The 14,124-nt window shown below is 41.5% G+C and overlaps 1 protein-coding gene across 4 annotated transcripts in view; it reads right to left on the bottom strand.

Moving 5' to 3' along the window:
• PHACTR1 (phosphatase and actin regulator 1) overlaps positions 1 to 14,124 on the bottom strand; it is a 311,643-nt gene that overhangs the window by 168,524 nt on the left and 128,995 nt on the right. The window contains exon 1 of one of the 4 annotated variants that reach the window (XM_064443602.1): positions 12,828 to 12,921. The exons of the other annotated variants lie outside the window; for them this stretch is intronic. The gene's annotated coding sequence lies outside the window, so the exon portion shown is untranslated. Of the gene's footprint in view, positions 1 to 12,827; positions 12,922 to 14,124 lie in introns of those variants that run through there. 4 annotated transcript variants of the gene reach the window in all.

The raw sequence follows: 14,124 nt of genomic DNA, 5'->3' as shown, positions 1-14,124 counted from the left end.
GACCTGTGAATGTCTCCGAGGCAGGAGTGGGCTAATTCAGATATAACCAAGTAACATTAACCGAAGCATCTGAGGGAGGAGGTGGAAGGAAATGTCCCCATGGCTAGAAAGAAAGAAACACAGTTTTGTAAGGAGAAACAAAGGCAGCCTAGCTTCAGATGGCACAGGAGAAGGTGGTTTCTTTTCCTGCATTTCTTTCTGCGCCAGAAAGAGAGAAGTGGGCATTTTGCACAACAAAGGAAGGGGGGGAAAGATTGCAGCTTGATTCAGGAGAAAAAACTAAGAGCTAGCTGAGATGCTAGAGCAGTCAAGGAACTTCTTTACTCTCACACATACTCCTATGTTCTGTTACCTTATCTTTCTGATGCTTTGTTCTGTTGTTAAAAGCCCATGGATTGAATTAATCTATTATCTTTACATTCTGTCTCCTGACACATTTGACTCTGAGCATCTTAGAAAGCATTTTTGCTGCACAGTAATGATGACATTAGGACCCTTCTACAAACATCAAGATCTCTAATGCATAGCCCCAGGATATTCAAAGGCTTACAGCTGTCCAGTTTCAGAGCTGGTGATGCAAGTTTGATGAGATTATGTATCATCCAGGGACAAACAATTACCAAGAGAATGCTAGCTTTTGGGAAAATAGCAAAGGAGACTCATGGTCCTGAGGATCCCGAGGCATGAAGATGTCCATGACCTTTTTTTTTGTTCACAGGTTTTGAAACTTAGTGTGGTCATTCCCATATAGAACACAGAATTCAACTGCTTCATAGAAGCTACTCAGAAAATACACTTTGTCTTGTGCATACCAGATAATTGTAAAGTTTTGGGTGGTTCTTCCATGCATCAGCAGACACAGGAGATGCTTCAAGCCTGACTCATTTGCCTCTGTTGACAAGAAGCACCACGCTGTTTGAGATGAGAAACACTGTAATATCAATACTTCCAGTCGTAAGGGTCTAAAACTGCTGCCAACGTTCAGTAAATGAATAACTTCCAATTGTCTACTGGTTGGGGGGATGGTCAGTTAAAAATAGTACACAACTATTATTTTTTTTGTGAACACACAGAAAAATCTTATTATGATAACAGAGGTTTTTTTGATGATTTTTCAGTTGTCACAAGCATCACCTTCTAATACCTTTGGCTACAAAAGATGCCTGATGACAGGTCTGATAAGACACAGGCCTTTTAAAAATGTGAAAACATTCTTTAAACACAGTTGTCCTACTGAAGATTTTTGATACTACAAGCCTTGCAAAAATAGCTTTTCAGGAAACAATGGATCTACACACTTGGGATGACTTAGTTAAAACCAAAACATAATAGGGAAAAGTAAGAAAATCAATGTTCTGTGTTTGGATGCTTGGTATACCTTTATAATTTTAATATCTGTAGATTAAACATTCTCTGTAGATCACTGTGCTCACAAAATGAAATACATTGAACTGCAAACCAAAGATCCTGAAACAAACCCAGCCAGGGGCATTAACAATGCTCCAGTGAGTACACTGGCACACTTTCATATTCCAGGTCAATGAAGTTTATTCTAAGCAAAACATCTGGACCACTATAAATCCAGCTTTCTTTAAAAACTAAATCTATGCTGAGCTTCTCTTCATTTCTTTAAGATGCCATTTAATTACAGTACTGATCAATGCCATTTTATAAAACCATCTCCTGCACTACTTCCCCCATTAACAATTAAAATTATTTTTTTTTCTCTCATTCTACTTAAGGTAGTTTCTCAGAGCAGAGCATTAAAATCTTAACTTCTGGTCACTAGCACTAATTTTTGATCCAAATACATTACTTAAATGTTGGTATATGGTCATAAAATTTTAGAATTTATTCATACCTTCTTATGCTTTTTTCTTCTTAGAGCTGGATTGAAACAAACACAGTATTTAAGGCTAGATTAAGATCTAGGCTAAGGAAATTAATCTTCATTGCTTCTTAGGCTTTTTAAGGGGAGTCATTGATATCAGAATTGAAATGGAAATAGGAGGACTTCCAACCCACTAAGCTGGTAAAGAATTATCTAAATAAGTATTCAACAGATTTTTGTCTTTTAGATGTGTTCAAAGTCAAACCAGGCATCTTTGGAGAATACACTTTCTTGGCAAAAAGCTAGTACTACGAAATTCTGTCCATAAGATATTATACAGGCAAACACCCCTCACCCCGCTCCACCATGGAAAAAATGTGACCAAAGAGTATTTCTCCTGTGCCCAATAGGCCCCATCAGCTGCTGTGTTCTTAGACTCAAGGTTTGGGAACGTCAATGGCTCTGAGGCTATGCTCTGAGTCCATTCACCCTGAGAAGCAAACAAACGAGCCAGGCACACTTGGTTCCTCAAAAATCTGTTGCTTTACCACAATACTTTGACAGCTTTCCTAAAACAGATGTCCCAGACTGGTTTCTGTCTGATAACTCTCCTCCTGTATACACTGAAATTTCACTTTGGCCTTGCCTTATGGGAAGAACATCCTACTGAATTCTGTGTCAACTCTTCAGCAGCTTTGCCTTCCTCCATAAAGCTATGAAATAACTACTATAAAGTTAATGCCCAGATTAATGCGGAATTAAACTCCCCTGCCATGTTAAGCTGGATGCAAATAAATGCAAATGTTGCTGTGTAATGTCTTTTGCGTTGCTCAGAATGAGGCAAGTGATCCCCTGACTACAGATGTAATTTTCAAAGAAAAAAACCCAACACACTCACCACTCTAGCCACACTATGGGAAGTTCAATTCAAAGAGAATGATTGATTTCCTTGAAGATTGCATCACATAAAGGCGGCCTCCTATATGTCTTGCTTAGGGATTAATATTATGAAGGAGGAAAATATACTACTCAGCTCTAGCAAGGATAGGTGAATTTGATCCTTAAGTAGCATATGCCCATTACAGTGGTGATTATTAGGGCAACACTGAAATGGCAAAATCTCAACATACACCAATGCCTAAAGTGTAGCTAAACCACGTAAACAAACACAGAGTCCCCAGAGAAAATATTACTATTTATAATTGTACCACAATATGTCCTAGAAACCTCAGAAAAGATACAAGGGCTAGTCATCATAGTAAAGACTCAGAGAGAGTCCCTGTCCCATTACAGACAGACAAGCAGGTACTTATTTTTGTGGATAAATAACTGAGATACAGAAATAGTTTGAACAAATTAACAGGATGTCTGAGGCAGAGCTGCAAGATAGACATCAGAAGACAGCAGCATGCTTTTCATGGTGGCACCAGTCAGTCCTTGCGGACACATTCACTTAAAAAGTCTCCCAATATCTTTTCAATAAGGGGCTGCAAGTTGCTACTAGTCCAAGGCCTAGGACCTGCATTTGCTTGAAAAGACACTTATCCGCAGAGAGCAATGCATTGCTGCACAGCGATCCATGGAGCATAACATATTATCTGGAAGAAGTACTGTGCTAACATGTTGTGCCATGCAGACATACTGTTAACTTGCTGTGAGAAGCAGAAGATGAAAGAGCTGACATTTGCCAACTTCCCCAGGATTTGTGGTAATGGCTAACAACTGCGCTGCCTATTGAAAAGAAATACCGAATGTGCGTAGGTTGTGGCAGGCTGTGTACAGGCTCTGATGCCAAGATGCAGAAACAGCATCTCAGAGGTGCCTTTCCAGGATATTTGTTTTCTTTATTTCTTTCCTCTTCTACAAAAGAACAACTGAACCATATTCCAGCACTCAGAAGAAGCCTCCTGAAGATGATGCTTCCAGTGGTATACAGAATTCATTTGCTATCCCTCAGACCTTTCTTTTTCACAGCTTTGTAGTAGCCCCCCATACATTACATATAAAAATGAATACATTGTTTGCCTGAGTGTCCCTAAGGGAGCAGAGTTATTGAGGTCTGAAATATCTTCATTCCATTTGCTGCCCCAGGGCTGATTGCTAGCCTGCATCTGCCATTCACAGGATCTGAAAGTTAGCTGGCCAGAAATAAAAGCTCCTGCAAGGAAACCATGTTTTACAGAAAAAAATATAAAAAGACAAATCTATAATTACCCAGTCACATTAGTGACAGTGAGATCCTCCCAGCTTTCCAGCCAGGTACAATTAGCAATTGTTTTAAACAATCAATGAGTTAATTACAGCAGTAACTTTCCATTACATTTCACAGGGAATGCATTATGTGGTGGAGGACATTAGAAACTGTAAAACAGTACTTTTATTTAAAAGCCAAGCAGAAACAATACCAGGGTAAGCAATGTATGCCCGAGTCCTGCATGACTTCCCAGCAGCACTCCTCCCGCAGTGCCAGTGGCTGCCAAGCCCCTCCAGCGCAGGCTCAGCACTGCAGAATGCCTCTTTCGCCTTTGTGGGTACACAATTTGCTCACAAGAAGAGACCTGAAGCCCCTATGAGGCTCAAAATGCATCTCTTCCCACAGACAGAATCTCATCTCACCAGCCAAAAAGCATGCTCTGCAGTACAGCAGATGCCATCTAGCAATGCAACTGCCATCCACCACCCTCTTAGCCTAAGTAACACATTTTGAAGTTGGTCAAATAAGACAGGACTACTATCAGTAACCACTTTTCATTTTGAACACTTGATTCTTGATCCTTTTCAAATAAGACATGACTACTGTCAGTAACCACTTTTCATTTTGAACACTCGATTCTTGATCCTTTTCTTAGCTTTTTTGTCTCTTTTTTTAAAGCTTCTTACTAGCAAAGATTAATGACTTCACTGTTCCTGTGCAACAGGGGAAAATAAAGGGAGCATTGCTAAGCATAGCTACGATTTATATATCTGTACATGAATCCTACTGTTTAGCTTTGATTTGCTGCATAAGCACAATTCTAGCAGGGTATGAGATACTCATTTATATCAAGTCAATTGATAAATTGATGCCTACCATAAGAGCTGGCATCATAATCTAGTACCTTGCACTTTTGTGGTTCATTATCATCTCAAGAGTGCTCAGGTCTGCGTTCAATTATATGTTGCCAGAACACAATTTCAGCCTCAAGTAATGACTGTAGACTTCTAGATCCTGCCCAGTAAAGCCAACAAAAATATTCCTGTGGAGTTTCAACTGGTGCCCAGTTCCTTCTTCCTCTGGCAACTGGGTGTTTCATTACAAGAGGCAGAGATCAGCGTTGCTGGGATGCACGCAGAAGGTCAACCTACAGCTGTCGGAAAACCACAGCTGCTTTGATAAAAATGCAACAGCGTACATGCATTCTGGACTCTCCTTTTCCAGGCTGGTTGGAGCAAAGGCCTTCACCAAGGGAACAGCAACCCCATTCAGATGCAGGTAATGCACCCCATTTTGGCACCCCAAATGGCAAGTGTGTTGCTCAGAGAGCATATATTCCCTCAGCCTCTCCAAGAAAGACAAGCTGGCATATGAAAAGAGCAGGCGTGTATTAGGAGAGTTATAAATACAGCATTTCTCTCTCCCTAGCCCTAAAAAAAGCTGAGTAATGTCATGTTATTACCTTCCTTTGGAGATGGCTGTCAGCTGTACTACTACCTGCTCAGGGGAATGAGATGAAAGCAAGCCAGCAACAACTTGTCCTCTCCCTTCAAACAGCCTGAGCACCGGCCATGCTCACTAGGTCCCTGCAATCCATTAGCGCCGAAATCAGTGCAGAACCCAACAACCCACTCGCTTGAGCTACTGTTTCAGTTTACAACATTATTTGTAAGAAGTTATCTTCTCCAGTGCTTTGCCAATTACACCCTACAAATGCTGGGAGCACAAGGAAAGCACCATACTTAGGTTCTTATGCAAACGTGGACATTCACATAATGCAGAAGGTTAGCCTGAGAAACACACACCTTTCGTCTACTGATGCAATGCCCCACTCCAGATAATTTGCTTCTCTTTTAAGGAGAAGAAAGTATATCCCAAACTAGTTCACAGCAAAAACTTAACAATTCCACACACACACGTACATTCTTGAAATGGATATTGTTTTTCACTGTCTTATCATGTTTAATCTCCAAGGTTTTGGCACAATGAAAGTTTCCCTGTAATAACTCCGTAGAGACTTCAAAAAGAATGTTGTTTCCCTAACGGAATGTCACCAGATTATGATTAATTTGCCTATCCCTTGAGGTCTCAAGGAAAGATGATTTTAAAAAGAAAACAAATGAAAAGACAAGCCAATCTGACAGTCCAAGTTTTCAAATACGACTAGCGACTATAGGGGCCAAGCTTGAAGTGCACTAAAGCTTTTCAAAAGGAAGGGGTGAGAATTTTCTAAAAAGCAGCTCCCTTTAAGACGTGTCCAGCTGGCCAAATTAGCTAACAAACAAAACAGCAATTGTTTGGAAAAAAATAAGCCTAAACCTCACAGATTTTAGTCCCATCTTTAAATACAATTTCTGAAATGACACCACGGACTTTACAACCAGACAGCAGAGAAACAGCTCTGTTTCAGCAGAGCGTCACTCCTTGAGACACAGAGTCACAGAAGTGACAGAAGCAGGGTTGCTAGTGCAGCAATTATAACAGCACTTCTTCAGTGAAAAACAGCTTGTAAGCAAGAAAGCTTGGACACAAAACAGGTCAAAACCACTCCAAAATGACTCAGAGGTCTCAAAGACTTGAAAACAACAGGTCAGTTTTAATGGCTGTAAAAAAACCCACACTGTTCTCCTGAAAAGTTATGGATCAGAATTAAAAAGATGAACACATGCAGGGCTGATTGCCAGTTAAGAATTTCTCCTACAAAACAAGTTCCTGGGCAACCTACACGAGGGATGGACACAATCCCGATCCAGCTAGGAAAGAGTTTGGCATACAGCACAGCCTCTGCCCCATCCAAGTGTGAATGTGCTGCCCCCAGTTTGCAGTCTACCCCTTAGGGCAGTCTGGGTCAGTCTGTGGACTTGGTAAGTAGTTTCAGTGCCTACAACGAAGGGTAGCACAGATCATGGCTCCTTCCAGCTGGTTTGGTCCCTGCAAGAAATGACCCTGTTCAGCTCCTGTAACTGCTGGCACTGCTGGTTTGACTTTTGTCAGATGGTTTCTCCTTGCTCTCCTTAGCCTGCCAGTTCTCCAAGGCCAGACGCCTTAGGGCCTACTATAAACTGGTGGTGGTGTGTTCATTTTCTTAATTTTTTTCTTTTTCTTTTTTTTTTTTTTAATGAAAACCCCAACCAATCACTGTTCAACACCATGGCATCCAGACTGAACACCCTCTCATTGCTTCTGCTATTTAAGGCATTTGTAAATAACTGATAAGGATGCCAGCACTTACTTATCTCTGCAGATGGCTTATTGTTTTGGCAGAAGGGGAAAAACCACCACCTCAGGCCTAAAGCAGGTTTCTTAAATGGAGGTTAGTCACTCGTGTTGCTCATGACTATATGCTTAGGCCTTGGAGCTACCGCATCTACATGGCTTGTGAATAGGACAAAGCTTCTTTCACACTGAGATAAATAAGCAGAACACCATACCAATTAGCTTGATACACTGCTGGTGTAAGATAGCATAAATCTATTGAGTTCAGCATGGCTAAATCATTTACTCTCAGTTGAGATCTGTCTTAAAAATAGGAGTAATAAATAATAGTCACCGGGATGCTAACCCTGTCTCTCCCCTCAAAGAACTATGCTCACTTTGCTTCCTAAGCACAAATGTGCCTGTACAAATGAAATCATCCTGGATCATTTTCTTGCTGTGGGGTGAGAAGTTACATTATGTCCATGAAAAACTAGAGCAGAACAGGTAAATTTATAAAGCATGGGTCATCACAGCCTGGGTGCAGTGGCAGAGAGTGGACTGGCCTCTCAGTGTAATGATCCCACCAACCTTCCTTCAATCATTCCTTCAAGACCTGAAGTTATCCCCAAGAGATGTAACTCTCATCTGGGTCAGGTCTCCAGTGAGTAGATTAGCTTGGCCTTTGGGAAACAGAGAAAGTACATTTATCTAGTTATATCATTTGGATCTTTTCACTCCACTCTGTATAACTGCTTACAGTAGCAGAAATGAAAGGAGAAAAGCCATTGCTTCTTTATTTTCTTCCTTCCTTAAAAATGTGATCCTTCCCTCCTCTACTCCTCATCCTTGTTCTCAGCCATTTTTTATTTTGGATATTTAACAAAGATACACTACTTTCAGGTCCTGTTTGGCTTCTGTAATTAAAACTAAGATGCCTCAGAAGCCTCATATGCCTAAGCACACACCTTTCTTTCCTATTCACTTGTTTCAGATACAGATAAAATATTCAACAGAGAAGTCATCTACTGCCCACTATGCACACACACCCCACCCTCCACCCCCCCAAAAAAAAAAAAAAAAGGGAAAAGAAAAGCCAGTAAGGTGCAGTTGAGCACAAAATAATACCAAAACCCTTGGCTGTCTGGATCAGCAGAGTACAGGCAGTAAAACTGAAAGAAATCTCATTAGCATGACATAACGGTCAATTATAATAAGCAAGATTTAATGTTAAGTACCACAGCCTGATTAATCTGCAGATATTTCTATTAGTGGGAACGGTGCTCTACAAGTTTCGAGTTCATTGCACCACATTAAGCAAAAGGTGGGAAAGGTACAAGGAGAGACAGATTCATCCCCTGTGTAATTGTGCTGACTCCAAAAGCAGATCCTTTCATTCCTGGAAAGGCTCTGACTTGATGTCAAATCCATGCAGACTCTGAGGGCTTCTCCTGATCATCATTTTCCAGCAGGATATTGAAGGGGTTTGCTTTTTGGTTTTTCAGTGTTTTCCCAATACATTTCTAAGTGTATATAAACAATCAAAATGAAAAAGACAAATGCTCCGTGCTTCAAAACATTTTGGGTTGGATTCACGCTTGAACAGTCAGACTAGAGTGCCTGAGGGCAAAACACACCATGGAAAGCACGGTTTGTAGCCCAGCCTGCCATTACATCTGGAAAAGGTGGAGTATTTGGAAAATAAATCATTTCTGTAGGAATGCCTGGCCTTGCAGTGCTCTGCAAAACTGAGCTTCCCACTGCATAAGTTTAAAAAAAAAAAAAATGAAAAAAGAAAAAAGAAAAAAAACCCCAAAGCTTTTGCATAAAGTTCCTCTTCACAGGGAATTTCCCAAACCTCATCTACAGCTTTAGAGACTCACAGTCTAAACTTTCCAAAGAGTTAAGTCTTGCCTACTTTTACACTGAACTGCTGCGGAATGGAGCACCATTGTAACATTAAGCCATCAAACTGAGTGACCTGACAGCCTAAGTCCCTTCAGACCTAAATTATTCTGTGACGCTAAGTAGCGTTGGTTTACTCAAAACTGAATTTTGGTATGTTGGAAAATAGTTTTGGGAAAAGTTGTTTAACTCAAATTGAAGATCCCTTAAAAAACAGATTTAGAAAAACAGCATGAAAAATTGAGAGTAAGTAATGCTCCAATTTGTTTTGGTACTGAGTAAAGTCTGGGCAATCACATGGGACTTTTTTCCTATTTCACTGTTCTGAAAAAACTCAAAGTGTGACAAAAATTATTTTCAAGCAAGAATATTACTTATTCCACAGTGTGGGCTTCCGCTCATCTTTCTTGTTCTTTGCATCTGTCATGAGGGAGGGGAAACAGCTATTAAGCCACACTCATCTCTCAAAAAATGCTCTCTCTTCCTGCAGAGCTTTTTTTTCCACTACAGCTGCACTCAAGAAAGTCCTTAGCGTTCTCTTAAATTGTCAACAACATTGTGAATCTATGGGGATCTGACAACTGGTTACAAGAACTAGAAAACCAGCCATACTTTGCCATTTCTTACAGACATTTTATGTAGCTCTATCGGACCAAGACTGGGTGAAACAAGAATTACTCTGAGGCAGAAATACTGCTGGTCAGTCACAGCTACAGCTACAGCTTGCTCTGCGCTTCACCTATATGTGGATTCTGTGACTATCCCTCTACTCATTCTACTTCATAAATACAACACTGCACAGATTTTTTTTGTTTTTGTTTAGTTTTTGTATTCTCTCAGGTTAATACTAACCCACAGACTTTCTAACAGGCACATCTGCTCCTTTACCAGCTTGATAGGATGCTAAAAACGGTGACGACACCTTCTGTCCCACTATCTGACAGTGGTAGGATTAGAAAGCTTGAGGAATCTGGACTTTACTCACATACCTACTGCAGTCTATTGCTTGAATATCAAGGCAAAAATTAGTAAATTCTAGTTTGTTTCTCAATCTGATATATGAGATACTAGCTTCCCTGTTGCGCCAGAATTGTTCTAATCAACATATAAAAGACTGTGTTGGACCACACTCTACCTTTATCATGTATCGCATCCAGTTTCCTCGGAAAAGTTCTCATTTGCAGATCATTTATCCAACAGAGCATGATGGTTCCTTCAGAGATCGAGTCTAATCTTCAGTTAGACCAACTAGCCCTTATGAAAATCAACAGGTCTCTGCTTTCCTAGATACCTACTCCTAAATCTTACTGCCCTCAGTGGAGGTAATGCATGGACATAAGCATGACTATGCCAAAAGAAGTTTCAGATCATCCACCTCCTCATCTCCTGGGAGTGGGGAGCGTGGAGAAAGATTTTGTAAGGAGACAGTCAAATTACATTTTTTACTACTTCTTCTTCAATATCTTTGAAAGACACTGTAGTGCTATGCTGTTAGCTACTTGTAGGATGATCTAGTGAGCTTCCTTCATAGCTGTGAATATATTTGACTGCACAGATGCCCCCCTGTAATTTCAGTGAACAATGGCATTACACAAGTGATGAATATAACCGTAAGTGCCTACCTAGGGAGACTGCCCTGCAGAGTGATGCCATTCGCTGGTCTAGGTCACAGGAGAAGAGAGATTCCTCAGTAGCTACACCCCAAGAAGACAAAACAAAAGACAAGACCAACTGCTTCTCAGTTCCAACTCACTATGGTCTATATTTTGGAAGCAGAAGAACCAGGGCTGCAGCTTCAATAAAAGAGGTGAGCTTTACAGAGGCCCAGCTCTGCTTCTTATGAACACCAGTGCAGTAAGCGTAGCTCTGCTGACACATCAGCAAGGGCAGTAGAGTTAGGTCATGTCACCAGTACATCTGTCATGTGATGCAGTGACAACTGCAGTTATAAAGAATGCCTTCTACTTATCAAAGTTTTACCTGAAGCCTTTTTACTGTAAATATCTCCACTGAGAAATAAATTCAGGGAAAAGATTTGGCAAACACTGGTAACACTGACAAACCTCTGAACACACAGCACAGTTAGCAATACCACTATTAGAGAGGACTAACAATCATGCTCGTTTTGTGTTCCCACATTTATTTACGAACTGGCTTATATGTAGGTTACAAGATGACATAACTCATCATGAAAATTTTCTCCTCTCTGATGTAGGTTTACACACAGCAGCTCTGTAAAATAAATACTAGAACCACCCCTTAAAACTAGAGGCTGTAACAGCACAGAAGGACAGCGTAACTATCCAAGCTAACATAAGGTCAGGTCACGCCCTGCCAGGAAAAAAAACAAAAAAAACAATTAAAAGAGAAAAGCTGTTATTTTGCTTTACTGGAATGGGTTAGTGGATAAAACACTGGGGGGTTTGGTTTGCATTCCCAGTTCTTTTCCAAATTTCTTCTTCTTTGACATTGGCTAAGTTGTTTAGTCTTTCTAGGCTTCAAATGTTACTATTTTCCTACTTGGATGTCTAGCGTGGTTATGGATGGTTGAGTTTCAACATCTGTTTTTGCCCGTGATGAAAGACAGAAGAGAAGTACACATAGCAGAATACCCGTTTTGCTCTATACCATGAACAGGTATCTATTTACCTGACTGCTACACCCATGTATAATCACGGCATCCTATGCCAGCAACCAGCCTCTCTGCATTCCTGGCCATGTTTTAGAACAGCTTGACCAGAAACCCACAGGACACCTTCCCATACCTCAGTTTCTTCATGTGAAGTAAACCAGGCAAATATCACTGCTTATCACTGAGAAAGAACGGCAGACTAATTCCATACTTAAAATCCATGCTGAAAGGTGCCACAGAGATGACCAGTTTCTGTTATGAATGCTCTGCCTTCTTGGCTTACAGTAGGAGATTGTTTTGACACTTTTTCTTTCCAGTCTCAGATCTGGGTTTGTCCCTAGCTCCTCTTTGCAGCCTGACAGCTGCTGAAGTTCTGCATAATCACAGAGCACAGAATAAGCACAAAACTGACTCAAAATCTAAACTCCATTTCCAAGTGCACCCTCTGCCGTCTTTCTGAAAGAGCCTTTTCTCCTCCCTCTGCCTGTGTTCTCCCCCTCTCCCTGCTGGTACGGGCTTGCCCAGTTTGCGTGTGGATATAAAGAGACTGGTTTTGGTAGCCACCAGATACCGGTAAATACAGCTGCATTTTCTATCGTGTTGCAATATGTTCAAACAGGGTTTAAAAAAAAAAAAAACAACTCAGTAGCAGAATATAATTTCCCCCTACCTCAGCATTTTCTCACATTTTCCTAAGCTTCTTTGTAACCGAGGGCTGAGAAAAGTGCCACTAGGCCGTTTCAGGTCTTCTAGATAACTTTCTACACCACCTCCACTGCATGTGCTGTTATTCAGCAGTTACTGCAGATCTCAGTTTCAGCAGGATTTGCAAGTCAATCCTCTATCTGTAAATCCCAGATGGCTCAGTGATTTTTAACACAGCTATTGATCTCCTCATTCATACATACCGGCTTCTGGGCAAACACATCCAGCTGCTCCCATCAACCCTGTCTGACTGCCACAAGCAGAAAAGAGGACTTTGTGAACCCAAATGCTACCTGCTAATAATACTGCCACTTTTAGAAATAAAATTAGGCAGGAATAACCATACGGTTTGCGCGTTTGCCTACCTGATAGAGATTACAAGGCTGCTGCCAGGCTCCCTCCCTTGCTCCGCAACAGCTGCGCTTTCAGCAACTGAGCAACAGCCTTCCTAAGTGTTGTGCTCTGAAAATGCACACGCTTGACACACACCCCTCCAGCCTCGCCGTGCCAGACAGCCCCTTCTCCTCCGCTGTCAGCCGGCCGAAAAACAAGTTGCAATTGAATGACCAGCTCCCGTATGAAAGGAAGATACAGAGGTCGGAACAATCAATGCAATTAACCATCCTGAAAACAGCATGAGGCTTTTTGTAAAATGGGAACAATCGGGGTTTACCTGCCCCTTCCCCCCCTCCCATATATTACCTATAAATGAAGATGGTCTTTAGAAGATCCCTGCATATTTTATTTCAGCTGCTCTCTCTTTCCCCTTCTGCCTTACACCACTGCAGAACAGAAAGAACGGATTTAGGCTCCCCGGCGATGGGGAGGGTGACTGCTCCTTACCTCCGCGAGGCAGGGATTCCTACCTCCTCACCGAGACCTCCAAGGGACCACTCGCGTTCTGATAAATGATAGATGAAACTGGTTTTGGAGACAGAAGGGTGCCGAAGGGGAAAGGAAACAAGCCAAAGGTCCAGCTAGCTTTCCCTCCCCACCCATGCTCTTCCCCTCAGATCACTAAGCTTGCTACCGTAAATCAAGCCTCCACACGGCTGCAGCAGTCTTAGGAGAGTTCAGGCAAAGTGGCATGGGTATCGTATACTACTGCCACTCGTTCGCGTTTTAAACACGATTTGTTGCGCTTTCTAACATGCAGTTTGTCTCCTTCTGCAGGGAATTATTCAGCCAGGCAGTCACATGGCTGCAGCAGCATAATTAGAGGATTTCAAACCCTGGTAAGGCTCTTCAGGGTTTTGATCTGGAAACCATGGGGGGAAGGGGATAAATAAAACCAAATTGTGACAAAACCCCACTATCTTTGTGCAATTAGCAGCTTGTAACTCTCCCAGTCTGCACTCACCCAGGGCTTGCTGTCACAGAAAAACTCTGAGTTATACAGTAGTGTAAACCTCACCTAACTTAGAAAGGAGCCCATGAATACATGAAGTTGTATACATGAATACGTGAAGTTGAAAATTAGCAGGGAAGCAGGCTGCAACACATCCTCAGTAAGGGAATGGCTGCTGGGGAGAAGAGGATATGTATGAATGTGAGTTTATCAGATTTGAAGGGCCAGAAGTTTCAGTAGTTTAAAAATAGTTGAAACTTTAAAATTCAAATTCCAGTCCCATACAAGCCTTCTCCAAGGTTCAAAACTGTTCA

Source organism: Phalacrocorax carbo, chromosome 2 (genome assembly GCF_963921805.1).
Source record: "Phalacrocorax carbo chromosome 2, bPhaCar2.1, whole genome shotgun sequence".
Taxonomy (NCBI): domain Eukaryota; kingdom Metazoa; phylum Chordata; class Aves; order Suliformes; family Phalacrocoracidae; genus Phalacrocorax; species Phalacrocorax carbo.
This window is presented reverse-complemented; position numbering and strand designations above follow the sequence as displayed.